The 27278-nt window shown below is 40.3% G+C and overlaps 1 protein-coding gene and 1 long non-coding RNA gene across 9 annotated transcripts in view; one reads left to right on the top strand and one right to left on the bottom strand.

Annotated features, from left to right (window-relative positions):
- Positions 1-23671, bottom strand: part of inpp4b (inositol polyphosphate-4-phosphatase type II B) — a 269882-nt gene extending 246211 nt beyond the window's left edge. For 2 of the 8 annotated variants that reach the window (XM_069925296.1, XM_069925293.1), the window contains exon 1: positions 6946-7400. The gene's annotated coding sequence lies outside the window, so the exon portion shown is untranslated. Of the gene's footprint in view, positions 1-6945; positions 7401-7441; positions 7582-23575 lie in introns of those variants that run through there. The other 6 variants (XM_069925291.1, XM_069925288.1, XM_069925292.1 and 3 more) reach the window with 6 other exon arrangements.
- LOC138757639 (uncharacterized) lies at positions 17778-25993 on the top strand. Its single transcript, XR_011353777.1, has 2 exons — positions 17778-17930; positions 25819-25993. It is a non-coding gene; the product is annotated as an uncharacterized lncRNA (long non-coding RNA).
- The last annotated feature ends 1285 nt before the right edge of the window (positions 25994-27278 follow it).

Below are 27278 nucleotides of genomic sequence, written 5' to 3'. Positions count from 1 at the left end.
AAATGTATACAAATAACCTTGAATAAATTTTAGAATGTGCCCTTCAATAACATGTGAATTATTTAATTACACGTAAAACTATGGAGCATGGGGTAAATAAGGAAAAAAAAGTGTCTTTGCCCCCAAATAATATGGAAGGCATTGTATATTTGCAGTGTTCAATCCTATTCTTAAGATCTCTTTATGAGATTATGTTATCTTTTCAAGGAGGGCACAACTTTGCATTTCCATATTTCAGCAAGTAATAAGTAGAGGGGAGTCGGACTTCCATGTAACAGCTGTACATCTCCTGGCTATCGCTAGTGCAATCCTCACAAACTGTACTTAATATTTTGATAGTTTTGTGCCAATAACCACAAGATTCCTCAATAAATAAAATTCCAATTCCAATGGAAAATGTACTTCCATAATTTTTGTCAAAATTTCTGCTAAGTCATACCAAAAGGATCTTACTTTTATGCACAGCCAGGTTGAATGTATAAATGTTCCAACTCCTACACCACACCCAAAATACAAGTCCGGAAATTCAGATTTTAAACCATGTAATTTTTGCGATGTCAGGTTTAATTGGTGCATAAAATTGTATTGTACCCATCTATATCTGACATTAATAAATTGTCATATTATCAAAGCACAATTTTGACCAGCATTGTTCTTGAATCCCTCCCCCACCCCCAAAAGTCTATCTCTCACCTTTCCCTCGATTTGTGCAAGCCTAGTTTTGGGCTATTTCTTTGCAATAGGAAATGCATCTTGGATATAAACTACCTTGATCCCCTTTTGAAGAAGAGCCTCTATGTCACTACATATCGGCAGGGTCATGGCTGGTCCTAAACTATCTCTTAAAAAAAATCTTAATTGAAGATATCCAAAGAAAGTTCTATTTGACAAACCATATCTATTTTTTAGCCGTTCAAATATCATAATTGTCCTTGTTCATAACAATCCTCAATATACTTGATCCCTTTACAGTGCCAAGTGTCCAGAATTTTATTTCCTAATGCAATTGATAGTAACTTATTTTGGTACAAGGTAACCCCACTTTTAGACCTATATATTTATTAATTTGTTGCCATATCCAAATTATGTGCTTTAGAATGGGGGTTACCCGTCTTTCCAGACAATAATTTAATGTTCCATTTGTAAATGAAATCTTCTGCTATCTTCTCACCTGCCATGTGTAGACCAATTTAGCCCGATCAGGAATATAAATTTCAATTGGGCAGCTAAATAATATTTAAAAATCAGTTAATCGTAGACCACTCAATGAATAATCCCAAGTAAATTTTTCAATGGAGAATCTTGGCATCTTAGAATTCCACATAAACATATGTGTTTGTTAAACTATGGCAACCGTATTTGAATCATATTGGTTTAAGGATATAACTAACTTCCCCAAAAAGTTTAAATAATATCATTAGGTTAATAGCTTTGAATTCCTGAAGATCAAGATATGGACTAATTAATGAAGACAGCTCAAACACCCCTTCCCTTTTTTTATATTAGCAATTGTGGGGGTAGGGGGAGAATGAGATATGGATAAACATATGAGAATATAATTTAAAAATACTATTTATACAATGTATGTAACGACGTTCTATACAAGTCTTGGAAAAATTAAAATAATTTAAAAATATTTATGTTGCAGTTCATGTCTGATTTGTGGAAATAAACAGCCAGTTATTGCTGGAATTAATGAGATTAATACCATGATTAAATCATACAAGAGGACAAGAGTCTTGGCACGTAAAGCTATTTTATTTAAATAGGCTCTGAAAAGCATTATTAGATGGCAAAATCTTAATTATACAAGTTAGAAAAGTTGTTTGATGGAAGTGAAATAAAGCTATACATGATCAGAACAGAAACTAAATTAGAGCTGCACGTTGGAGAAGAGCCAAGTGGCCTCATCCTTGCACAACATATACACAGACTCACATACAAGATTGCTACAGTATCTTTTAAATCCACTGACATGTTGGTTTTAAGGGGAAAAAGACTGCCTATATTTCATTCAGGACCTTTATTGTTGAATCTGATAGTGGAGGGATAGCAGCTGTTCCTGAACCTGGTGCTACAAGTCTTGCGGCACCTATACCTCTTTCCTGATGGCAGCAGTAAGAACTGGGTGGTTTGAGTCTTTGATGATGGCCTGCTGCCCTCTAGCAGCAGCATTCCCTGTAGATATGATGATTTTGACTGTGATGTCCTGGGCTGTGTCCCTACCTTTTGGAGGGCTTTACACTCAGGGCTATTGGTGTCCCTATACCAGAGCATGATGCAGCCAGTCAGCACAATTGCCACCACACATCTGTAGAAATGTGGTTTCAAATGTCATACAAAACCTCCGCAAACTCATCAGGAAATAGAGGCACCGATGTGCTCTCTTCATGATGCCATTAGTACGCTGGATCCAAGAGAGATCCTCAGAGATAGTGACTCCCAAGAACTTAAATTTGCTCACCTTCTCCACCTCTGATCCCCCAATGATCACTGGATCATACACCTCTTTGGTTTTCCCTTCCTGAAGTCAACAATCAGCTCCTTGGTTTTGGTAACATTGAAAGAGAGATTGTTGTTGGAGCTCCATACAGCCAAGTTTTCAACTTCCCTCCTCTATATTGACGCATCACTCTTTTTTACACAACAGTACACAATATCGACAAAAAATTTGTCGATATTGGTCCTACTGAGTGCCACGGAGTCATAGCTGGTAGAGCAGGGGGTCTAAGAATGCAGCCCTGTGGTGCTCCAGTTCTGATGGAGTTTAGTGGCAAAGAACAAATTACTGTATTTTGACACCAGGTGATAAAGTTACTCTAAAAAAACATGACACAGCAATTTCCACTGCTGCTATTTTCCTGCTGATACTGTTCCACTTGCTGAGTTCTTCCAGCAAATTGTGGTTTGCCCAGATTCCAGTATCTGCAGTCTTTCATGCTGCTGGTCTGTTTTATTTTAGGGAGGAGATTGCCTGCTGTTTTTGTCCATCTTTAACAATGCTGTTTGGAATTACTTATGCACATCCCCTAATTTTTATTTTCTGATCCAAACCTTTAAATAACTCTAAATATATTCCGATATTTGTTTTTAAATCTGCTGTACAACCATTTAAAATTTGCCTTCGATCTCTCAACCTCTTTCATTGTGGAGCTTTCATCAAATTTACTTCAGTTGCAGTCAAAGAGGTGCAATTCATTATCATTAATTACTGACATCTAATGTCACTTTTCATGGGCAATGTTCCTGTAATACATTTGCTCAACTAATTCTCACTGGCTCTTCCCTCAGCAAAATCTGTTCTCTTGAAAGCTCAAACATACATTCCGATTGCTCATGCACAAACCATGGTATCAGATCCAATGATAAAATTATCAACAATGAAAATCAAAAACTTTCACCCATAACTTTTTGTCAACACATGATGGAAAATCCATTTTTTCCTTATGTTCACTTTATCTCAAATCTGACCATTTTAATTCAGTACAATTATGAATTGTTGCCTGCCTCTAACTTTTCAAAAGCTACTTTAAACTGATTTAATGAAAAAAAATTTAGCTACTGCTGCCCAAATTCCCATAAACAGTTTGTTTTCTTATACGTTAATTCTTTATGTTAGCTTTACCTGCTTGCAATCAAAAAATATTTGAAAATTTACGGATCTACGTGCTGGCAATCTTGGGTGATTTATGGGAGACCATTCAACAATGTGCATCTTCAGGCTATTTGTTCCCAGGAGCAACAAGGACATGTTCCCATTTCCTTCACAATATACATCCTTTCATTTCCAACAGTGGTCAACAGAAAGGCTGGTCAGATGCTCAAGATTCAGATTGGGTTTTTTCTTCCACCTTTTTGATCAGTGGCCACCGATGCAACATTCTACAATAGAAAGGGAATGTGGCTTAATGGGATCACAATGTTGCAAAATTCCAACTATGTTGGACCTGATATCTTTGATTTTCAGATTCTCCCTTATAATCTGCAACCGAGGAAGAATGTACCTTTGATTGTTTGCACTAAATGATTGTAATGGTTTTGGCCTCTGACTGCATGCTGCAAATTTGGTTTTGCCCACAACACCTCTCATCAGGAAGAATAAGGACAGCAGGGGCTTGGGAGCAGATTCTGCTTCAAGTCACACGCCATCCTAACTTGGAAATATATCACTGTTCCCAAATCCCAAAACTTCCTGCACTGGAGGTAGCATCTTCAGACGACCTGCAGTGGATCACATGGTAGTAACAAGAAATGTCAGGAGCAGGCCAGATGGTATCTCACATCAGTTCCATCATGCAATAAGATTAGTTACTTTTAACTCAGTGTCACTTCAATGCATTTAATCCAAACTGACTAAAGATGCCTCAATCTGATTTTTGAACTAAGTCTCCACAGCCCTTCTTTGAATTCCAAAGATGCCCATCTGGATATTTCTCCTCAGTTCAGTCCTGAACCCCTTATTTTGATACTGATGTGTTTCTAGAAAGCACCGCTGGAAGAGACTTCATGCCTGTATCTACACAATAAATTCACAAAGGCAGTTAAGAAAGGAGAATAAATGTTACCCTTCATAGTAACATGAACAGGTACCTCCCACTGGTCAATCCCGAAGGAACCAAGGAGAAATTTCCTCCACTCCATTTTCTGAAACCCAATCAGGAGGTCTTTAACTTCAAACTAGGTTTACCATAGTTGTTATCTTTTTAAATACTTGTAAATTAGGTTCAATTAGCATACTTAACTTTGACTGCCATTTAAATTTGTTCCTACTTCATTGCTGATTGATCTAAATTTGTTCCCCAGGCCTTTTAACTGAAGAAATACAAAAGGATGTAATTATATTGTTGTATCCACAAATCTCATGATATTACAATGTTATTTACTCTGTAAAACTTTTTTTTAGGCATATGAGCACTTGCCACTGACATATCCCAATTAACCTACTAGTTTAGAACTACAACCGAGTTGACAAGATACAATGATAAAAATATTACCAAAGAACAGGCAATTCTTTTAATCAAAGATCATTTTTACACATGTTGTACATTTTATTAGCCTCTTTCTGTCAAATGGTTCACTTAAATCAAGTAGTCTTTCAATAATAATTACAAAGTGGAAAGCAAATTGGTGGTTGTGAGAGATTTAACACCAGGAATCCCTTGCTAGAAATGCAAGCATTCATGATTAGTGAAAGGCAATTTAAAAAATTCTCTACTAGTGTCTAATAACACTAATTTAATTAATCACTTCCTGTCCATCATTATTATTGAAGATTCAATTTGGAACGAGTTAATTATTCATACTTATGTTGAATAAAGACCATTAACACTGAAATTGGGAGTACTGCTGGTGGCTTATTGTCACACTGTAAAATTTAATAATTTTAAGTACTGTACCTATTCTTTGATTCCAAACTTTCCCTCTATTTTAAGCCTTGACTCCATTAGATAGGCATATTCAATTCAAATGTTATTATTTTGAAATTCAAAATCATGCTTTTATATGTGCTCTAGTTAGCCTTGTTCTTAAAAGGGTAATTTGACAAAATTAAAGAAACATAATTAAAGCACAAAAACACCTTGAATTGTCCAGAAGAAAATCGGGGCAGGTAGCAGGAGACCCATTCAAGCCTGCCCTGCCTTTTAATATCGTCACGATCTGCCCCAGGCCTTATTTTCACGTCTGTGCTCGTTCTCCCAATTCCTGATCTTTCAAAAATACATCTACTTCCCCTTTAAACATTCCAAGTCATCTAGCCTCCTGGGAAGAACATTCTGAAGATTCACCAGTCTCTGCAGGTAGTTCTCTTGCACCTCAGTTTCAAATGACAACCTCTAATCTTTATGATATCCCTGCTTTCAATATTCCCCCACCAAAGGAGGAAGAATCCACCCAACCGTGCCAGCTCAAGGGCTTACAGGTTTCAATAAACTCAACCACTCATTCTTCTAAATTCCAAGCAATTCATCCAACTTCTTAGTCCCTCATAAATGGGGCAATCCTCCAATGCCAGGAGTTAACCAAGTGTGTGAACTCTGCAGATCCACAAAATCAATCATTTTAAAAATTTTATTATTAAATCTTCAGAAATATTTGAATTATTAGCTGCAGAATTCATTAAATTCATCTGGGATTGGTAAAAGCCAAGTTGTATTAAATAGATGGCCATTTCAGGCAGCCTCCCAACAGGAGCATGTCCATTCTTAAATAGAAAATGCCCCACACTGTGGCCAGTATTCCCAGTGGGGCCACCTCAGTTCCTTGTGGCTGGTATTCCCAATGTGCAAATGGGAACAATAATTTCACATTTCTCAAGTCCAACTCCCATATCAAATGCCACTGCCTTCTGAAGCACTTGCTGCACCTGCCTGTTCGCTTTCTTGTCATTCATGCACAAGTTACACCAAGATCCCTCTGGACTGACTCATCATTTAGAGCTATTCCTCTTACCACATTAAACTCCATAGGCTAAGTTGTTGCAGCCACTCACTTCAACTTTCTTTATCCAGATGTAGAATCCCAATCTCCTCATTGCAACATGTCAGCAGCAAATATGGATACCTTGCAACCAGCACCTCCTCCAAGACATTAAAAGAAATGATAAATAATTGAGGGCCAAGTCTTGATCCTGAATAACCCCACGAGCAATCATCTTCCAGTGGAATAGTGAAGTCTCCCATTGGTTTCCAACCTAAGCAAAATTAAAATCTCGAAAGCCCTTCTGTTCTTGCACTGGATGGCCAAACATTGGCTTTGAATGGGGAATTGGCTTTCCCCTCCATGTCAACATCGGACGTCTCCTTTCCGATAACAATGCCCCGACCGGGGTTCAGTCCCAGTTCCGAAGTTAAAAACAAATCCCACCGCCTGAATATTGCCGAGAGCATTCGTGCCGACCTCAAAATAGAATAACCTCCCCTCCCGTCCCGTCCAGCCGAAACATACCTAAGCAGCGGAGCGTTCCGCAAACCTCTGGGAGAACACCTTCAAGACGAGGGGCAGGTAAGCGAGGGGACGGTCGCCGGCCAACAGTTCAATGCTGCGCTTGTCAAAGGGAGATGAGGCTCCTCGCAACATCTGGCGAAAGGAGGGCCGTGCAGGGCAGGTCCTGACCCGAGGATCTCCACAGTCAGTGGCCGGGAAGAGCCCGGCGCCTCAACCCGAACTCGGCTCCCGGCGCCTCAACCCGAACTCGGCTCCCGGCGCCTCAACCCGAACTCGGCTCCCGGCGCCTCAACCCGAACTCGGCTCCCGGCGCCTCAACCCGAACTCGGCTCCCGGCGCCTCAACCCGAACTCGGCTCCCGGCGCCTCAACCCGAACTCGGCTCCCGGCGCCAACTTCCAAGAGCCACTGCAGCGGGGATCCTTCCAGAGAAAGTAAAACAACTATTGCCCCGGCCAAGCCCCGCCCCCCAACCCCAACCACCACGGGTTCTTCACCTTTGGAAATGCCATGTTGGCAGAATCTCGGCCACGAAGGGGGAAGCGCTCACCGGGAGAAGTGGCAGGGCCCGCTGGACCGAAGGCGTGGTGGGCACATTGAGCGAGCTGCCAGAGGAAGTGGGAGAGGCGGGGGCAGCTTCCACGATCTCAAGGCACTCTGCGGGGTCATGGATAGGTATGGCCGGGAGCGGGAGTTCGCAACCGTTCGCTCTAAATAATCTGTAAAAGCAACGTTGATGACAATAAATGTTGCAAATTCTCCAAAGAGGAAAATTGTTCCGCGCCAGAATTAAATCCCCTGGGTGTTCCAGGAGAGAGAGAGAGAGAGGGGGGGGGGGGGGGGGGGGAGAGGGGGGGGGGGGCTTGCCGGCCTCCCCACCCACTGGTTGTTGGAAGTGGTCTCTAGAGGAAGTAGAAGAAAAAATAATGACAGTTCGTTCAGGGAAATGGGCCGAATGCAGCTCATTGGGACTAGCCCAGGAAGGCATGTTGTTCAGCATGACCAGATGGGCTGAGGGGCCGGTTCTTTTTGCTGATCAAATCAATAAAAATGTATGTTATGCTGTTGTTATTGGATCATCTGCAATGCTGCAAGCACCAATATTGTTCAGCATGACTTCCTTGTAAATGCTGCTTCCGATCAGTGTCATACTTTATCAGTATTGAAGTCAGGCAATCTGATTAAAGTGAACAGCATATTAGTAATACTGAAATTTGGAAAGTCCAAGCTTGTTTTAATCAAACACTTACTTATCTACAAGGGTCATAATTGTGATTTTTTTTAATGATGTAACAAGTGATTTCCATGTTGAAACATACAAATGTCAAATTAATGCTTTATCTCAGTTTTAACATGATTGCTATCAGTAACACCAATGAAGTGTAGCACTGTGACCAAAAATGATTACTATATTATTGTATCACACTTGAAAGAACTGCAAGCAGCATAAAACCCTGACAAGTTAATCATAAACAAAGCACCAGGCATCCTTTCTTTTAGCTTGTTTCAGTAATGGATTCAATCAGTAAGGTATGAGGACACTAATACTATGTGGACGTAGCCCAGGACATCACAGGCAAAACCCTCCCTACCATCTAGAATATCTGCAGAAAACACTTCTGTCAGAGAGCAGCAGCAATCATCAAGGATCCACACCACCCAGCACGTGCTCTGTTCTTGCTGCTACCCTCAGGAAAGAGGTATAGGTGACACAAGACTAACAGCACCAGGTTCAGGAACAGCTGCTACCCCTCCACCATCAGACGCCTCAGTAACAAACTTAATCAGGGACTCATTTAAGAACTTTTACTTTTGCACTTTATTGATTTTTTTTCTCTCAGTATTACACAGTCAGTTTGTTTATATTTCTTTATTTGTTTACATGTGTATATTGTTGCACAACCAGTAAGTGGTAATTCTACCTTGCCCATAGGAAAAAGAATCAGGGTTGTATGTGATATCATTTTTGTATTCTGACAATAAATCTGACATCTAAAATCTAAATTTACCATCTTCAAACAGAATAACATCATCACTCCTTTTTTGTTTCTAAACGAGGCTACAAATTTAGGACTATTTTCCAGAAATCATGACTGTTGCGATATTGAGATTACGAAATAAAAGAAACTTCCCATGTTTCAGTGGGGTTAACATTGGATAAATCCCCTGAGCTTGATGAGATGCATTCCGGACTGCAAGGAAGGCAGGGGATGGGACAGCTGGGGCTCATTCTTGACCATAAGTGGGGTGCCAGGTGACTGGAGAACACCAAATAGGGACAGTCATGAATTTCTGGAAAATAATCCTAAATTTGTAGCCTCATTTAGAAGCAAAAAAATCCCCAGTAAAGTTGTTATCAGGATTAAACCTATGGTACATTGCTGTATCAAGATTAAGGGATGCCTGTTGCAATGACTGCTTTGTTTCGTGATTAACATAAATATTTGAAGCTGATACTGGAATTCATGTATTCAACTTCTCTACTTTCACAAACTCAAATCTTTGCCCATAAATAGATAAATATCGATCAGTTTGTAAGATAGGCAAAGAAATGGTGGGTAGAATTTAGTCTTATAAAATGTGAGATGTTGTAGTTGGGGAGCACTAATAAGGGTAGAATATACATGTACATAATGAATGACAGGCCTTAGGAAGTATTGAGCTACAGAGGTATCTTGGTGGACACGTCTGAAGATCTCAGCAGATAATAGCACAGGTAGATATGTTGACTGAAAGGTGTATGGGGTAATTGTCTTTATTAGCCGAAGCATAAAATATAAGAACAGGAAGATTATGGTACAATAGGGCAGCATGCTTAATGGAATGGTTAGTACCATGCTACTACAACATCTGCAAATCAGATTCGAATCTGATGCTGTCTATAATGAGTTTGTACATTCTCCATGTGTTTGCATGGGTTTCCTCTGGGTGCTCAGGTTTGGTCCCACCCTCCAAAAAAAAATACGGGTTTGTTGGTTAATTGGTGTATTTTGGCAGCACAGGGCTCATGGGGCAGAACAGCCGGTTACCGTGCTGTATATCTAAATTAAAAAAATTTAATTTGCCAAAAAAATTTTAGATAGACCAGAGCAGGAGTACTGTATCCAGTTCTGGTCACCACACCGTAGTAATGATGTGATTGCACTGGGGAGGATGCAGAGGATATTCGCCACAATGTGGTCTGGAATGAAACATTTTAGTTATGAGAACATATGGAAAAAAAAAGGTTTATTTGGAATGGCGAAGACTGAAGGTGACTTAAGTTATACAAAATGACAAGTCCATAATTAGAGTAGGTAATGAGAAAGCTTTTCATGATATTGAGTATGAGAGAAAATTTGAAGATGCTGGGATCGAGTGCAATATGCAAACATGCTGGAGATACTCAATAGATCTCAAAGCATCCGTAGGAAATAAAGAGTAACCAATGTTTCGAGCCAGAGCCAAATGATTTGAGATGCCTTCTGTAAGTTATCCAAGTCTATATATTGTAACTCTTTTTTTTGTTTTATTTTAATAATTCCAAATTTGGGTATATTTTTATTCAAGTTCTTTGCATCTTGGAATTGCACTGAAAACATCCAAATCATTAACAGTTACAATATTTTCTTTTTAGATTCAGAAAACAAGGGAAAAAATGACCAAAATGCAATGGATTTAAATCCTGCAGTCAATCCTTCATGTATACAGTACTGCATCACATCTAACTTTTGTGTTCAGAGTGGCATTGTGTTAGGGAAAAGTTCATTTTAGTGAAGTGGATAAATTAGGGAAAAGGAATTTGAAATGCATGAATATATTTCATTTCACAACTTTGCATTAATTTTTTGGAACAATTTGAATCTAGATTTCCATTTCTAAGTTACAAGAAAAATGATATTATAAATTTGAAAATTCGACCAAGTGGTGTTTATTTCAGCACTACATAATTGAAAATAGTCCGTTCCCAGGGAAAATAACCATTTCCTGTTATTTTACAGGGCACTCCCCAGTTTGAGTTGCACTTGAGTGTCTCATAACATGTCTACATCAGGCCTGCGGAAAATGTCATAATTCCCATGGTACTCTAATGTATTCCAGACTAATACCCCATTAAGTTAAATCCCATTATTAATTGTATATTTCTGGGGTCCTACTGACTCACCCAGACCTCAAATCCATCACTTTGTTTCTCAAACTCTGATTTGGCTCAGTGCCCCATGTTATGTCTCTGTTGCTCCTTTTGGATATCTTCTTCATCTGGATCTCATAATTGACAGAGATCATTGCAACTCCCGACAGCTCTCCAGACCTAAAATTGCTGGTCTGTCTGTGCGTTCTAGGTGGTAGACGCAGAATGGCCATCAATTCTTGGTCTGGATAGCTGCTGGGAGTTGCAATTGATCTTTGTCAATTATGAGATCCAGGTGATATCCAAAAGGATTAACAGAGACATAACATGGTTGATGTTTGCTGTGTAGTCTGACATATGTGGTATGAAGGAACTCATGTTTTGGACCAACCCAAGGAAACTTCTGAGTTCCTTTTTGTCCTTTGGCTGCTCCATCTCGCCAATGGCTTTAACCTTCTCTGGGCTTGGCTTTACCCCATCAGGAGTCTATGCCATTCTGAAGAATTGGCATTCCTTTTCTTTCTCTCCATTGCCTCACGTAGATGAAGATCATGAGCTTTTCTATCTCTGCCAAAAACCTGGATGTCGTCCATGATGCCAACAGCACCTGTAGACCCTCTGTAGGTCTCATCAATCTTCTGTTGGAACATGTCCTGGCTCATCTTTAGGCCGAAAGGTACTCGCAGGAACTTGTAACGACCAAATGGAGTAATGAAAGTTGATAGTAATGTCGATTCCTCATCTAGTTTCACATTCCAGTATCCATTCTTAGCATCTAGTTTGCTGATTTTGGATCCTGTTTGTTCTGCTGTGATGTCTTCTAGTGTCATTGTTGGGTAGTGATGACTTTTTATTGCTTGATTAAAGTCTTTATGGTCCAGAAACATTCTCAAGCGGTCATTTGGTTTTTCTTTGACCATTATGAAATTTACCCCGTCAGTCGCTCAGTCACTTTGGCTCTGACTTGCATCCCTTCCATGTCTTTTAGTTCGTGCTCCAGCTTCTTCTTAACTTCTAGTGGTACTTTCCTTGGAGCAGGGATGACGGGTTTGCAGCTTGGATCTATGGCGATGGGATATTCAAAGTCCTCAAAGCATCCAGCTGAATCATCAAGGCATTACGGGTACTTGCTCATGAGCTCAGCCTTGTTTATGACTGGAGGTTGGTTCTCCAATGGAGTGTCTCTGTTGATCTTTTTGGATATCTTCTTCATCTGGGTCTCATAATGGACAGAGATAAATTTAAACTACCGGCAGCTATCCAGACCTAGAATTGCTGGTAGAAGGTTCAGAGGATGTTCTTTCCCTTGTGGCAGCCATTGATCTTAGCTTTCCCTAGCTGCTCGATCATAGGCTGTTAATATGACATTTGTTGTTTTCAAAGCACCATCTTTTGGATCCCTTTTATTATGTTCTCTGGAAACATCGACGGTAGAGTCTGAGCAGAAGGACGTTGCTTTGTGATCCAGTATCCAGCTTCACCTTTAGGTTAAATATTGTAGGCTTGTTCTGGATTGTTCTCTGTATTTGGATCCTTGTGTGCAATTCTCTTCATTCTTTCATCTCACCTGACATCTCATGAAGGTGTATAGATTCGGAATCCTCATTGTTGTTTCCTTTTATGTGGTGGATCTTCTTGTCTTTTTTCTTCACTGGTATTTCTGTTTTCTTCATACCAGACTTGCACATCTTCGCCCAGTGGTTTGCTCTACATTCAGAACCATATGCGGGGCATTTGTTTCTGTCATCGAAGGGGTGTTGTCTCCCACATTTCCTGCAGGTCTTGGGAGTTTGCACTTTTCTGATTGTATTCTTTATAGCATCAACCCTTCCCTTTCTTTGCTGTAGGTGGGTTTGCATAGATAGGGATTTCATTTGCATCCTCATGGCTTTGAAGGCTCTGGCATTGTCTATAGCTTCAACCAACTTCAAGCTATTCTGCCCTATAAGAGACTTTTGTACTTCTGGATGGGCACTCCCCCATATTAGTTGAAAAAACACACAAATTCTGAAGAAACCCAGCAGGTCAAACAGTGTCTTTATGTAGTAAAGGTGAAGATACATCACCAATATTCGGCCCTCAGTCCTTCATCAAGGTGTGGGGGAACATGAGAGATGTTTGAACAAAAGGGGGAAAGGGGAGTTGAGAAGGTGGGAGATGATAGGTGGAGAGGGAGGGGGACATCGTAGGGGTGAGGGGATGAAGTATAGTCTAGGTGAAGAGAGAAAGGAAGTAGGAACTGGAATGGCTAGTTAAAGGGGGAGGTGGGGGGGGAAAAAGGCAAGTTGATTACTGGAATTCAGTGAACTCAATGTTCATGCCCTGGGGATGGAGGATGCCCGGATGAAAAATGAGGTGTTGTTCCTCCAATCTGCGGATGGTCAGGGTCGGGTCATGTGAAAGGCCATGGACAGACATTTGAGCTTTAGAAGGTGACTCAGAATTGAAATGGTTGGCTACGGGAAAGTTGCTTTTAGTGTGGATGGAGAAAAGGTGCTGGGTGAAGCGATCTCCTAATCTGGGACCGGTTTCTCTGATGTAGAGAAGGCCACAGAGGGTGCACCGGATGCAGTAAATTAGTTCTTTGAAGGTACAGGTTCACCTGAATGGTCTGTTTGGGTCCTTGGACCGTGGTGAGGGAGGAGGTATGGGTGTACAACCTACGACCACTGGAAGGTGCTGGGGGGGCAATGGGTGGGGAGGGAAGAGTGCACAAGGGAGTCACGGAGGCTGAGAGGGGAGGAGAAAGAAAAATGTGTCTGGTGGTGGGGTCTTGTAGTAAATGCCAGAAATTCCGGCGGATAATGTGTTAGGTGCAGAGGCTGGTGGGGTGGTAGGTGAGGATGAGGGGGATTCTGTGTTTATTGTTTCTGGTGCGGGGGGCTAGGACAAATGAGTGGGGAATGGAGGAGATGCGAGTAAGGGCCAAGTTAATAGCGATGGAGGGGAAGCCACATTTGTGGAAGAAGGCAGACATTTCAGAGGCTTTGGACTGGAAGATCTCATTATGGAAGCAGATGCGGTGGAGACGGAGAAATTGAGAAAATGGGATGGAGTCCTTGTAGGGGACTGGGTGTGTGGACAAGTAGTCCAGGTAGTCGTGGGAGTTAGAGCGTTTGTAATAAATGTTGATCAACTAATCGTTCCTCTATATCCTTAAATCTGCATTTTGCAGCAACAATTTTTTCTCTAGTGAGGAAGTTTCAACAGTCTTCAGTCTCTTGCATTAAGCCTTGAAATTCATAGCGCTTCATTCTATGATTAGACCTGGGTTCAAGGTGAGAAGCAAACTTTGCAAATATCTGCTCTGGATCAGTTTTCTCCACCTCTGTAAACTCCCAGCTATTAAATAATTCAAGGCCTCACTCCCCTGTCCAGAGAAGGATATAACGGACCTTCTCCTCTGCCTTTGCATTTTTAAGATAGTCTTTGAATGCTAAATTGCACTTCTGCTGAAACTTTTCAAACGATTCAGCAATGTCTTCAACCTCCCCGTCCATCACTGGGTGAACTGCTTTTGCTCCAGCCATTTTTTTTTGACATTTTTTTCTCTTCTTCCCCTTTGTATTTCAGTGACTTACAATCAATTGTATGGCTTTATTCTTGTTTTCTTATATCGCTGCACCATGTTATGTCTCTGTTGATTCCTTTGGATATCTTCTTCATCTGGATCTCATAATTGACAGAGATCAATTGCAACTCCCAGCAGCTATCCAGACCTAGAATTGCTGGTCCGTCTGCATCTACCACGTAGAATGTACAGACGGATCAGCAATTCTAGATCTGGAAGGCTGCCAGGAGTGGCAATTGATCTCTGTCAATTATGAGATCCAGATGAAGAAGATATCCAAAAGGATCAACAAAGACATAATACCGCAAACATTCACAACAATCCTAGCTCTTCAATTCAGATCCCAATCGCAAAACCGACCCATCTCCCCCCCCAAAAATCTAGCCACCTGAACCCCCCCTCCCCTTACCACGTATAACCTTGGCCCTGATCAGAATTCTGTTATCCATATCCAATTCACACTTTCAGCTCTAAATTAGACTACCAATTCTAACTCTTCTTCCTGACATCCATCACTGGCATCACCCAAACACAATCCCCAACCCAAACAATCTGTCCCAAAAGCCACATTTTCCTTCACACATTCAACAGACTTCAAAACAAAATGCACTTTGGCAATTATGGAATAAAGCATTAGGCACCACGGGAATACCAATATACAAGAATGCCATGACACATGTTTATGACAATAAACCTGATTCTGATTTATTTTGATAGCACACAATATTTTAGAGGCTTTTCATAGTTCTCTTTGCACATCTTTACAAACCAAATAGTTAACAAATTCATAGTCATGGTGGATAGTGTGTGCTATCTTTATGGTTTGTTTCCATGTGCATAAAAAATAGTTCACATTAAAGAAATTAATAAAACAACATTGTTTTAGACATCAGGAATGCAGCTAAAAAATAAATAGAAGCAAATGGCCCTATCATTTTTTTTTAATGCAATTCTGAATAATATCACATTCTGCAGTTATTATTAAACAGTGACCTTATGAAGAAACAATTATCTAGCCACGAATATGACACAAGAACTTCAGCTATGAAATTTGAAGAACGTCTGAACAGTATTGTATATTACCAGCCAGGACACATCAACAGATCTTTTGCTAAGTTTATTTAACATTATCTTTCACTATATTTCCCTCTTTCAAATAAATTATTGTTAAGTCCCATAATATAAAAACAACTTTTATGGTGTTTCAATTGCCTAGTCTATCTTTCAGTGCTTGGCAAACAATAATCAATTAAAATTGTACTAGAAATATAGAATTAAAAGCCAATAATTATATGTCCAACTCGGAAATGTGTTTATTTCTAAATTGCAACCAATATAAATGAATAGAAGAAACTCATAACACTTTGAAGTATTACAAACTATTTATTCTATGCACGGTAATTCTTTCAACCATTAGTAATATCCATATCAGGCCAAAACATGCCTGTGCAGATTGTTAGTACTTATTTTTAAATTTAACACAAATGAATGTTGCCATTCCTTGACTGTAGCTCAATACCACCAGCAGTAGACAACCCTTCCATCACAACTATGGACACCCCTGATCACCCATGGTCTGTTAAGACTCTGTCAATGGTCTACTATCCTTGGTCTGCATTTATTGCAAAATGATAGAGCAACTCTGGCATTGCAACAACAAATTCTTCATGCCCTCTTCTCTGAAAATTCTCATTAAGTGGTGGAGTTTGCTGGCTCTGTGAGGCACAGGGTTTCACATCATAGTTGTCTTCAGCTATCTATTCAGACACAGGCAAATGCATATTAGCTTTTGACAATATACAAATATCCAGACCAATTACTTTTAACTTGTCAGTTTACAATGAACAGATCATTAATTCTGCACAATTTTTTTGGATACATTGAGAACTAGCATTTGACTGACTTGTTAAGTTCCTCCTGTTTTTTTTTGCTAGCGTTCAATAAATATTTACAAATTAAACAGAAATGATTGTATCAAGCGCCCTGAAAAAACACACAAATGCTGGAGAAACTCAGCAGATCAAACAGTGTCTTTATGTAGCAAGTGCACTAATCACCATAGTAACCTGCTAAAAAACTAACCCACAATGCACAACAAAATTCAGATGAATATCTTTCAACAATGGTGTGACAAATTTTCACATACCACAATGACCGGCCAATGTCGAGCTCAAAGGTTTATTTATATCAGTGGTTATTGACCAAAAGACCTGAGAACACTTAACAGATGGTTGAAACGGTTCTTTTCTACCTTTTTTGATCATACTGCCAAAAAGATATAATAACAAATTAATTTTCAAAAGTGGTAGTTGAGTCCACATAATTGCAAATGGACATTATAAATACATGGAATAGGGACACTTAACCAATGTCCTGACAATTCCTTGGATGTAGCCCAGTCTTTCTCCCCAATAATTATGGTAACAAACACCAAAAGAACCTTAATTGTTTTAAGCACTTGAGAAATTATTACCATAATGTAATATGTTAACTATCAATCAAACTTTTATTTAATTTCACTGCTGTGAAATGGTATTAGTTTACTCAATTATAATAAGATCAATGCTGCTCACAGCCAATCGTAGAAAATTTAGATGTCATAAAGAACTATGGGACTTCATTTAGGAGAACAAGGGGATTTAGCCTCATAATTTGAGGAAGTAGATTTAGGACATAAATTAGGAGGAACTGCTTTTCGCAGAATAATAAATCCATGGATTTTGCTGTCCAAAGAAGGAATCAGTGGAGGGTGCCTCATTCATTCAATATATTTAAGGCAGAGTTTGATAAATGTTGCATAGTAGGGAAATTAAGGGTTAAGGGAAGCCATGTTTTCTAAAGAAGAAGGACATCTTAGATGTCTTGGAATGGAAAGATTCAGCCTGGGAGCAAATGTCCTGGAGATGGAGGAATTGAGAGAAAGGAAGAGATAGTGCAGGAAGGATTGGAGTCAGCGGATTTATAGAAGATGTCCGAAGATAGTTTGTCTTCTGAAATGGAGACAGAGATACCAAGAAATGGGAGGGTTGTTGCCTAAGATGGACCAAGTGAATTTATGATCAGGGTGGTGATTGGCAGCACAGTGGATAAAGTTGATGAGCTCATAAAGGTGCAGGAGGCAGCACAAATGCAATTGTCACTCTAACAGAGGAAGAGGTGATGACCCATGCCTGTGTAGCCTTGCAGCAGGAATTGCTTCACATGTCCAGTGAAAAGATAGGCCTCGCTGGGACCCCTGTGAATAAGAGTAGCTACACCTTGGATTTGGAGAATTTGGGATGAGCCAAAGGAGAAGTAGTAGCAGGTGAATACAAGTTCTGCTAGGTGGGGGAGGGTGGTGGTGGAGGGCAATTTTTATATCTGTTGTCTTGGAAGAAGCAAAGAGCCTTGAGGCCTTTTCTTCCTCTGGATGCTATGAGACCTCTGAGTTTCTCCAGCAGGTTTGTGTTTTTCACTCAACCCTAGCATCTGCAGGCTTTCTTGTTTAATTCTGACAAGCCTTAAGGCCTTCTTTATGGGGAATGGAAAAATATAGTGGTTGGACCGGATGTCTATAAATGAGGTTAGTGGCTGAGGGAGGGAGATTACTGGAAGTGATGAGGTTAGTGATGGTACTGGTGATGGTGGCCTAATTAATGCTTCTTGGTGGAGTCCTGTTCGAGGGATAAATAGGAGGAAGTATCTGAAAACTGCTGTCTGGCCTCAGCAAGGTAGAAGTCAGTGCATCAGACGACATTGATACCACCCTTGCCTGTTGTAGACCCATTGGTTAAGAGAAGTGGTAAAAATGAAGTTTATCATGTAGAGTATTGTCCATTTAGTTGGGATAATCCTCTAAATTCCCCAGAAATCTTGGTCTAAATTGTTTGGAGCATTTTAGTCACTGATTTTTCATAACCATTTCCAACAAGGTGGTGTGATCTCTGTGTGTGTTATTATAATGAGAAATTATTGCCAATTACATTTTGTTTACACCTTATAAGTGTGTTATTATTTTCACAAAATCAAATTACATAATATTATAAAATATCACATAATATTCCAAAGTCAAATTCAATTTGCTATTACAAATAAAAGTGAATTAAGCTAAACCAAGGTGTTCATAGAGCCAGTAGGAGATCAAGTAGATGACTAAATTCATCTGAAGAGGTTTTGGCTTGGAAAGAAAAGAGAGGCACTGCTGTGAAGTGATATTGTCCTAAAATTATCAAGTGCATGCTACAGTATAGCAAAAAATATCATGGATGCTGGCCTCAGCAAAAAACTTAAGATATACTGTACAAAACAATCAATAAAACATAAAAACAGGAGAAAAATTCAGATTAATAACATTTCATCTGAACAACCATTGTTCCAAAATGTTCATTCTGAATTACCCAGCTTTTTTTCCTCAACACAACCTGCTGGAGGAACTCAGCAGGTCAAGTAGCATCAGTGGGAGAAAAGGAATGGTTGATGTTTTGAGATTAAATGCTTTATCAAGATTGAAGAAATGTAGTACAGAAGTCAGATTCGAGCACATGCAGTCTTCTGTGTGTCACCAGCTGTTTTACTGTTTGGTTACTTATCACCTTTAGAGTAATTTACTTGTTTTCCTCATATATATTTATAAAATTATGCAATATTTTTCAAAATAAAGATTAACTAATAAATGATTACATATGCATGCATAAAATAAAGCCTTTGTGTAAGAGCAATTATATATTGTATATTCCAAGCAAAGGAAGGGAGAAATGCACGAGAGGAGAAACAATTTCTATGTACATCAAGTGACAGCTTCATGTGTTGCAGGTCAGACATAACATGCATGTGTCAAGTAAAATATAGGGCTTCATCTACATGGATTTTAGAATGAATGAGCAATTGCAAATAGAAAGTCTTGGTGCTACTGCCAGTTCTCTACCTATTCATTGAACCTCTCAGCATGAATGAGCTAATTAGCACATAATCTGAGGGGTAGATTTAAACTACTGGATCTATTTAGATGATAAACTGAGATGGTATGAATTCACCCCATTTGTAATCCTTTGTAACCAAGAGTGTTAAGGCTTCTTCAGGTGCATTCTCCACTAAGAATGTGCCTGAAGTAGAGGAAACAGCCCTTTGAATTGTCATTCAGGTGGCAGCGCTAAAAGCACAGCACTGGCCACCTGAAGGGACAGCTGCACGGGATGCACCTCTGAGCACACTCCGGCTCCTGTACCTTCGGGCTGTCAGATTTGGGATGGTTGGCTGTCAGAGGTGGGACAGCCGTCGTGGGCTATCAGCGTGGTGACGTCCCCACACTGATCCCACTGCCCCACTCTCCCAACAGCCCAATATCAGTCCCCACACTGTGGGGCGGCCAGCGCGGGCTCTAGTGTTTGGGGCGGCCAATGCAGGCTTTTGTGGTTGGGCGGGCTGAAGTGGTTGGAGCAGGTGGCGCAGGCTGAAGTGGTTGGAGCGGGCGGCGCAGGCTCTAGGGGTTGGAGCTGCTAGTGCGGACTATAGTGGTTGGGGCGGCCGGGGCAGACTGTTGAGGTTGGGGCGGCCGGTGTGGGCAGTAATGGTAGGGGCGGTCGGTGTGTGCTGAAGTAGTTGGAGCAGCTGGCGCGGGCTGTCAGCTCTGGGGTGTCCGGCGCGGGCATTAGGGGTTGGGATGGCTAGTGCAGGCCGTCGGGGTTGGAGTGGATGGCGCAGGCTGTTGTGGTTCGGGCAGCCAATGCCGGCTGTAGAGGATGGAACGGCCACCGCGGGCTGCAGCGGTTGGGGCCAGCCGCGCCAGCCACCCCACAGCGTGGGGACTGATATCGGGCTGTTGGGAGAGAGCGGGGCAGTGGGATTAGTGTGGGGTTTTTTCCGCACTGACAACCCATGCCTACTGCCCCTGCCCTGATGTCCCACGCTGGGGGGCAGGGGCAGCCGGGAGGGGAGTTGTTAGGTGCTGTCAGCTGACTGTCATCCCCTTAGCAGCTGCTTTCAGGCAGCTGCATTCAGATTGCTGGGGGGACCACTGTGCTGCAGCGATTATCCCTCTCGGAGGAAGGTTACCAAGTTCGCATCGCAGGCGCCCCCTGCGCATTCAAGTGAGCTCCCAAGAGCCATATATTGCCATAATATGCGGCTTAACGAGCGGGGAATTTGGCCACCTGAAAGTGCCTATAGTTACACTTGCAACCACATTTCCCTATTTCTCTTACTTAACAGTGCCCTCCATAAACTTTGGGACAATTATACTTTTTTCTTTTACTTCCCCTGTGCTCCACAGTTTTAAATTTGTAATCAAACAATTCACATGTGATTAAAGTGCACATTCCAGATTTTATTCATGGGTTTTATTGTACATTTTGGTTTGACCATGTAGTAATTGCAGCACATTTTATACATAGTCCTCTCATTTCAGGTCATTTCATAATATTTGGAACAAAGCAATGGCATGTATAGTAGTTATGTTTAGTACTTTGTTGCATATCCCTTGCATGCAATGACTGCTCGAAATCTGTGATTCATAGACTTCACCAGCTGCTGAATATTTTCTGTGGTGATGCTCTGCCAGGCCTCTACTGCATCCATCTTCAGCTCCTGCTTGTTAAGTGGGCTTGTCTCCTTAAGTTTTCACTACAGCATATGGAAGACATGCTCCATTGGATTTAGATTGGGTGACTGACTTGGCCATTCATTAATTTTCCAGTTATTAGTTTTGAAAAACTTCTTTGTTGCTTTCGCAGTACGTTTGGGATCTTTGTCTTGCTGTAGGATGAAGCACCATTAAATGAGCTTGGAGACATTTGTTTGAACTCGAGCAGATAAGATGTTTCTATGCACCTCAGAATTTATTATGCTACTACCATCAGCAGTAACATCATCAATGAAGATAAATGTACCATTACCTGTGGCAGCCAGACATGCCCAGGCCATAACACCCCTCTCCCTCACCACCATGTTTCACAGATGAGGAGATATCCTTTGGAACTTGGTAGTTCCTTTATGCCTCCACACTAAGCTTTTGCCATCAGTCTGACACAGGCTAATCTTGGTCTCATCTGGTCACAAACATTTTCCAAAATTCTGCAGGCTCTTTTGTGCTTCTTGGCAAACTGTAATCTGGGCCATCTGTAACTAACTAGTGGTTTGCATCTTGCAGTGTAGCCTCCGTATTTCTGTTCATGAAGTCTTCTGCAGACAGTAGTCATTGACATATCAGCACCTGCCTCCTGAAGAGCGTTTCTGATCTGCCAGACATACATTTAGGGATTTTTCTTCATCATGATGAGAATTCTTCTGTCATCAACAGTGGAGATCTTCCTTGGAATACCAAGCCTTTTGCAATTACTGAGCTCACCAGTATGCTCTTTCTTCTTAATGATGTTCCAAACTGTTAATTTTGGTAATCCTAAGGTTTGGGCAATGTCTCCTACTGTTTGAATCTTGCTTTTCAGCTTCATAATGGCTTCTTTGACACTCATTGGTATGATTCTAGTGTCCTTGTGTTGAAAAATGGCAACTACAGACTCTAAAGGTGATCAAAAGCTTAGAAACTGCTGCACCAATGAAACAATTAAACATACCTGAGTACTCTCAAACACTTATGAAGCTAAATGTCTCAAACATTATGGTGTCCTGAAATGGGGGAACGGCATGTAAAAAGTCCTGCAATTTCTACAAAAATATGTACAAATGCGAGTGGTCCTGGGTTCAAACCCAGACAATCCCCAAATTGTTATGGGCCCAGAGGACCCCAAAATCCAGTAGCAATAGAAATTCACCAAGACAAATGGTTACTTAAACAAAAGTTGCTCTTAATTATCTTTAAAGATGAAAACAGGATCAAACTCTAACTTATTAACTATTAACTTAACCTAACATAACCCCCTTCTAATTCTAAGCACATGTGTATATAATGTGTTTATAAGTTCAGAAAAGTTCTTTAATTTACAGTCCAATCTCACTTCTCATTCCTCCAAGTTCACTGGTTGCAGGCAATTCTTATAATATGCACAGAATTTAACATTCACCAGGCTTTGGTGCTTGAAAGGTAAATGATTACCGCTCAGGAAGGTTTTTGTCAGTTTTTGCTGGACACTCACAACTGATTCCTTTTAATCAACCACTTCAGTGTCTTGCTGAAGAAACTTGCCCCATTAGGGTTTCCCAGATGATAACCTCTTTCTTTCAAGTCACCACAGAGTACTTTTTCTGTTACCCTTATTTCAAGTGAAACATTATACAGCCAGCCATCTCCTCTTGTACAGACTGCAAGGGCTTTGACCAGGCTGCACTAAGAACTCACAACCTATCTTCAAAATGGTTTTTTTTCTACAAGCTTGCCAGCTTATCCTGTTCCAGTCCCAGCTGCTGAACTGTAGAACTGTAGAACTGAATTCTCTCTCTCTCAGAGAAAACCACATGACCCTCTTAGAACAGCAAATTGCACTTAGACTGCGGCTCCGTACCCAATCTTCTGAGTTTGTTCATCTGTTGCTTTCCAAAATAATAATCCATTATTCCACACCATGTCCAATTAACACCTACTTGTGAAGTCCTTATAGGCATCCTTCAAAGTTTTTGCAAAGGCACCTGGAGCCTGGACTGTCTGGCTTGAGCAGAGCTCTGTCATTTTAAATGTGATCTGTTTTAAAGTGTTTGTTTGTGACCTACACTAAAAAAAAACCTGCCACAATTTATCTCCTTTTAAACACAACTATATACAATATAAAATATAACAATCCATCACATAACCTTGAATTAAATCTGGAATGTGCACTTTAACTGCATGTGAATTGTTTGATTACAAACTTAAAGCTGTGGAGCACATATGCAGATAAAGGAAAAATGTGTATTTCTCTCAAACATTATGGAGGGCACTGCATGCTGAATACGAATCACAGAAGCAATGAGATGCAGAAATTGGAGTTTTGTGTGTTAGCAGTATTGCAAGTTTGCCAATTTTATCACTTTATATACACCTACCTTAGGTTTATGGTCAGTGTTTGCTCTTCTGACTTCAGCAAATCACCAATAGCAAATGTAGCAGAGCCCAGGAAGCTTCGCTGCAACAGAGAAAAAAAAAGTATTCATCAATTTCTAAATCTTTCAACATGATGGCTTCAAAAAATCTGTTGTGGTTTCAAAATAATGGAGGTGAAGAAGAAAACAGTTGGTTAGATCCCTATCCTGCACGTTTCACCACATTAGTGACAGAGTTATCAATGATGCTCAACTTAATTTTCTTCATGACAGCGGGCTGCCTATTTTCACTCAAGACCAATGCAAGCTTCCATTGGTTAATCAATAAACAATTCATGAAAATTTGACATTCTGTGTTGATGCATGAATGGAGCAGAAATATATGCATGCACAGGCAGGTGATATATTCAGATTAAAAAAATCTAAATTTTAAAATTAATTTTCAACATCAACTTTTTCTGCTGTCTTCCCATCAGCAGGTATTTCTTCAGATGTTTCCCCTTGCTAAGGTAGCTTATTCACAGAAAGTAATTACTTCCCAGTGGGACTGAGCTGGTTGATCACTGTGGAGAACATAATTCAGTCTATATCCTACTTCCATATTCTGAATCCATCATAATATTATGTCAGTGTATCACCACCCAAAATCAGTCATTGTTCCTTCAGACCAATACCACTGCACTGAAAGTATCCTGTTCAGAAGCACCCTGGCCAGATGCATCACATCTTGATATGGGAACTGCTTTGCCCAAGACCGCAAAAAAAGTGCAGAGAGTTGTGAATGTAGTTCAGACCATCACACAAACAAACTTCCTCTCCATGGATTCTATTTATACCTTGAATTGTTTATTGAAAGCTGCCAACATATCAAAGGACCAATCCCATCTTGGTCACAATCTCTTCTCCCCCCCTCCTGTCAGGCAAAAGATACACGAGCTTGTAAACAAGAATCTCCTAATTCAAGGAGAGATTATTTTCTTTTCATCAGACTCTTAAACAGATCTTTCATTGGTTAAAAAATAATTGCTCTTATACTGTTTAAACTATACTTTCTCCATACCGTGCACTTGAAACAATATATTTTGCACTCTTGACTATTTTAACTCTGCACTTTGATATTTAGTTTTATTATTGCACTAGGTTTTGTTTTTAAATATGGGTTTACTTGCCTGTAAACCATGCAAAACAAAGCTTTTCACTGTTTCTCAAGATGTGACAATCAACAATTCAATTCATTTCTGTAATTCAGCAGAAACTGAGTATTTTCAAAGCCTCAGTGCTGCAGATACTCTTGAACCAAAATAGCTGGACTCTCAAGATTATGTTACTCAGCAGACAGATTGCCACACAGGGCGAAAATATTCCAGCTCATGTTGGGGAAAAAAAACTATTCAGAAATTATCTTTCCCAATTTGAGATGTCCCTTGTATGTCAATAAATAAATCACAATGGCATTTGTTGAAACATGTTATTTACAGTGAACTACTATTTCTGCTGACATATCATAAAACAAATTAGGTATCATTTCAAACTTCAAAGTTCAGATTTATTGTTAGAGTTCATACATGACATCATATAAAACCCTGAGATTCTTTTTCCTGCGGGCAAGGCAAAATTTCAAGGTTTGTGCTGCTATATCAACAAGCTTTAAGTCATAAATTGAGAGTCTGCCTGCCTGTGTAGACGTTCACAAACATTGTCAAGTGCAAATGATGGTAGTTACTACTGAAATCAAAACTGTAATGTATTCACAAATCCAACGAGATATCTGTGTGCAAATAGAGTAATGAAGATGAACCTATAGCTATTTGTGTTGTGGACTCATCATTGTAATATTATGCAGCCTTGAAAATCTCATGGCCAACATGAGCCAACAGGTATATTTTTGAATTTGAAAATATCCTGCCTGAACCACCATGAGGTGGTGATGTTTTCCGAAGGCCAACCAAGGCTTTGTGGAGAGTGTGGGCTGCTGGCTGGGACTGGGCTCAGTAATTAGGACTTCAGGGATCAGATATCATGGGCCAGAAATGTGGAGCTTGAGGGTATGATGAAGTAGTGACCGTAATTGGGCTAAGTGTAAGGAGATAGGAGAATGGGCTTGGTGTCAATACTGTGCATGGAAAGGCATGGATACAAAACTAAATTAAGAGATTTAATTTTTAGAGGAGTCCTTTCCGCCACCAAGTGAATAAAATATAATTGTGTTGGAGGGATGTTGATTACTAATTCTTTCCAAACAACAGGATTTCCCACGCAGCATTCTTGACATCATCAAAGTATACCAATCATGACTGAATACACCGGAACCAAGTCCTGTTAATTTCTTCTGGTATAGCAGCAATGCAGGAACATTTAGTATGATTCAACAAATCAAAACATGAATAGATTGCAAATAAACCTGTCTCCTTTTGAATTCGACATATTGAGTTCTATCATGCTTTTTTTTTGTCTTGTTTATTAATGTCCCAGGAATTTAATCTGTAACTTCCAATCACGTTCTGCCCTCGCATTAATCATAAATGTGAAGACACATTACCATGCATGTGTTCTGGAAAAAACACCAGGATCTCCACAGAAAAGCAGTGAAAAACACACTGAATTTAATTGACATCACATTACACATCTCCAGACAGCAGTTTGCTTTTAACTGAATGCACAGAAACATCAGAGAGCCACACAGGGCATGAAGTTACACAATGATGCATGCAACAGTCAAATAGAATTAACCTGTTTATGCTAATATCAACCTAGATTCCATCAATTTTAATGATTAATAGCAACAGGCTGCCCAGGTTTGTAAGTCAAATCTCTCCAAAGGGATTGATATTCAGTTAGTCTGGCACCATTACATGCAAGAGGAGGCCAATATTCCTTTAAATCAGCACAGAGAAAGAAATTATTAATCAACAGCACCTGAACTCATGCCAACAGAGGTATGCTTTTCTAAGGAGCTTCTGTTCTCTCCTTATCTTCTTGCTATGACACATTCTGAACAGTTAACTGTTTACCTGGGGAGATTTCAACAAAATGCAGTAACTCATCAATATTTGATCATGTTTCAACATACATGAAGCAATAGCCAGCCAGCCACTTTAATTCCACACACTAACATGTCTGACCATGGCCCCATGTACTGACAAAATGAGGCCACATGCAAATTGGAGGAACCACACCTCATATCCTGTCTCAGCTGTCTCCAACCACACAGCACTAATATTGACTTTTCCAATTCTCCTTTCCGCTCTCCCTTTGTCCCTACCCTTCTGCTTCCCTTCCTTTAGCTTCCCACCCCCTTCTATTCCTTCTCTTATCAGAGAGCTATCCTTAGCCTTTTTCCCTCTCCCCCTATCACTTCTCAGCTTCTTTCTCTTCTACCCTCCCACTTGTAGTCCCTATTATCTGTTGTGTCAGGGTATTTCGAGGTGGTTTGGGAGGAATTGTTAGAACAGGTTGCACACAAACATTTAAAACACAGAATCTTTGCAGGACTTTTGCAGAATGCTTTTTGCAGAAAGCAACAAAGTAGCAACATACAGCTTGCCTGGGAACATGTGATCTTTACAGGCAGGAGAGAGCAGTTTTGCTCTCAGAGAGGGAGGGAATGAAACAGAGTGGGGAGACACAGAAATCATTTCCAGGGAGACAAGCTGGCAAACTTTGGAAGGCTGCCTGGTCAAAGGAGAGGACTGTCGGTGTGAAAGGT

The sequence above is a fragment of the Narcine bancroftii genome, chromosome 3, assembly GCF_036971445.1.
Source record: "Narcine bancroftii isolate sNarBan1 chromosome 3, sNarBan1.hap1, whole genome shotgun sequence".
In the NCBI taxonomy this organism is placed as follows: Eukaryota; Metazoa; Chordata; class Chondrichthyes; order Torpediniformes; family Narcinidae; genus Narcine; species Narcine bancroftii.
This window is presented reverse-complemented; position numbering and strand designations above follow the sequence as displayed.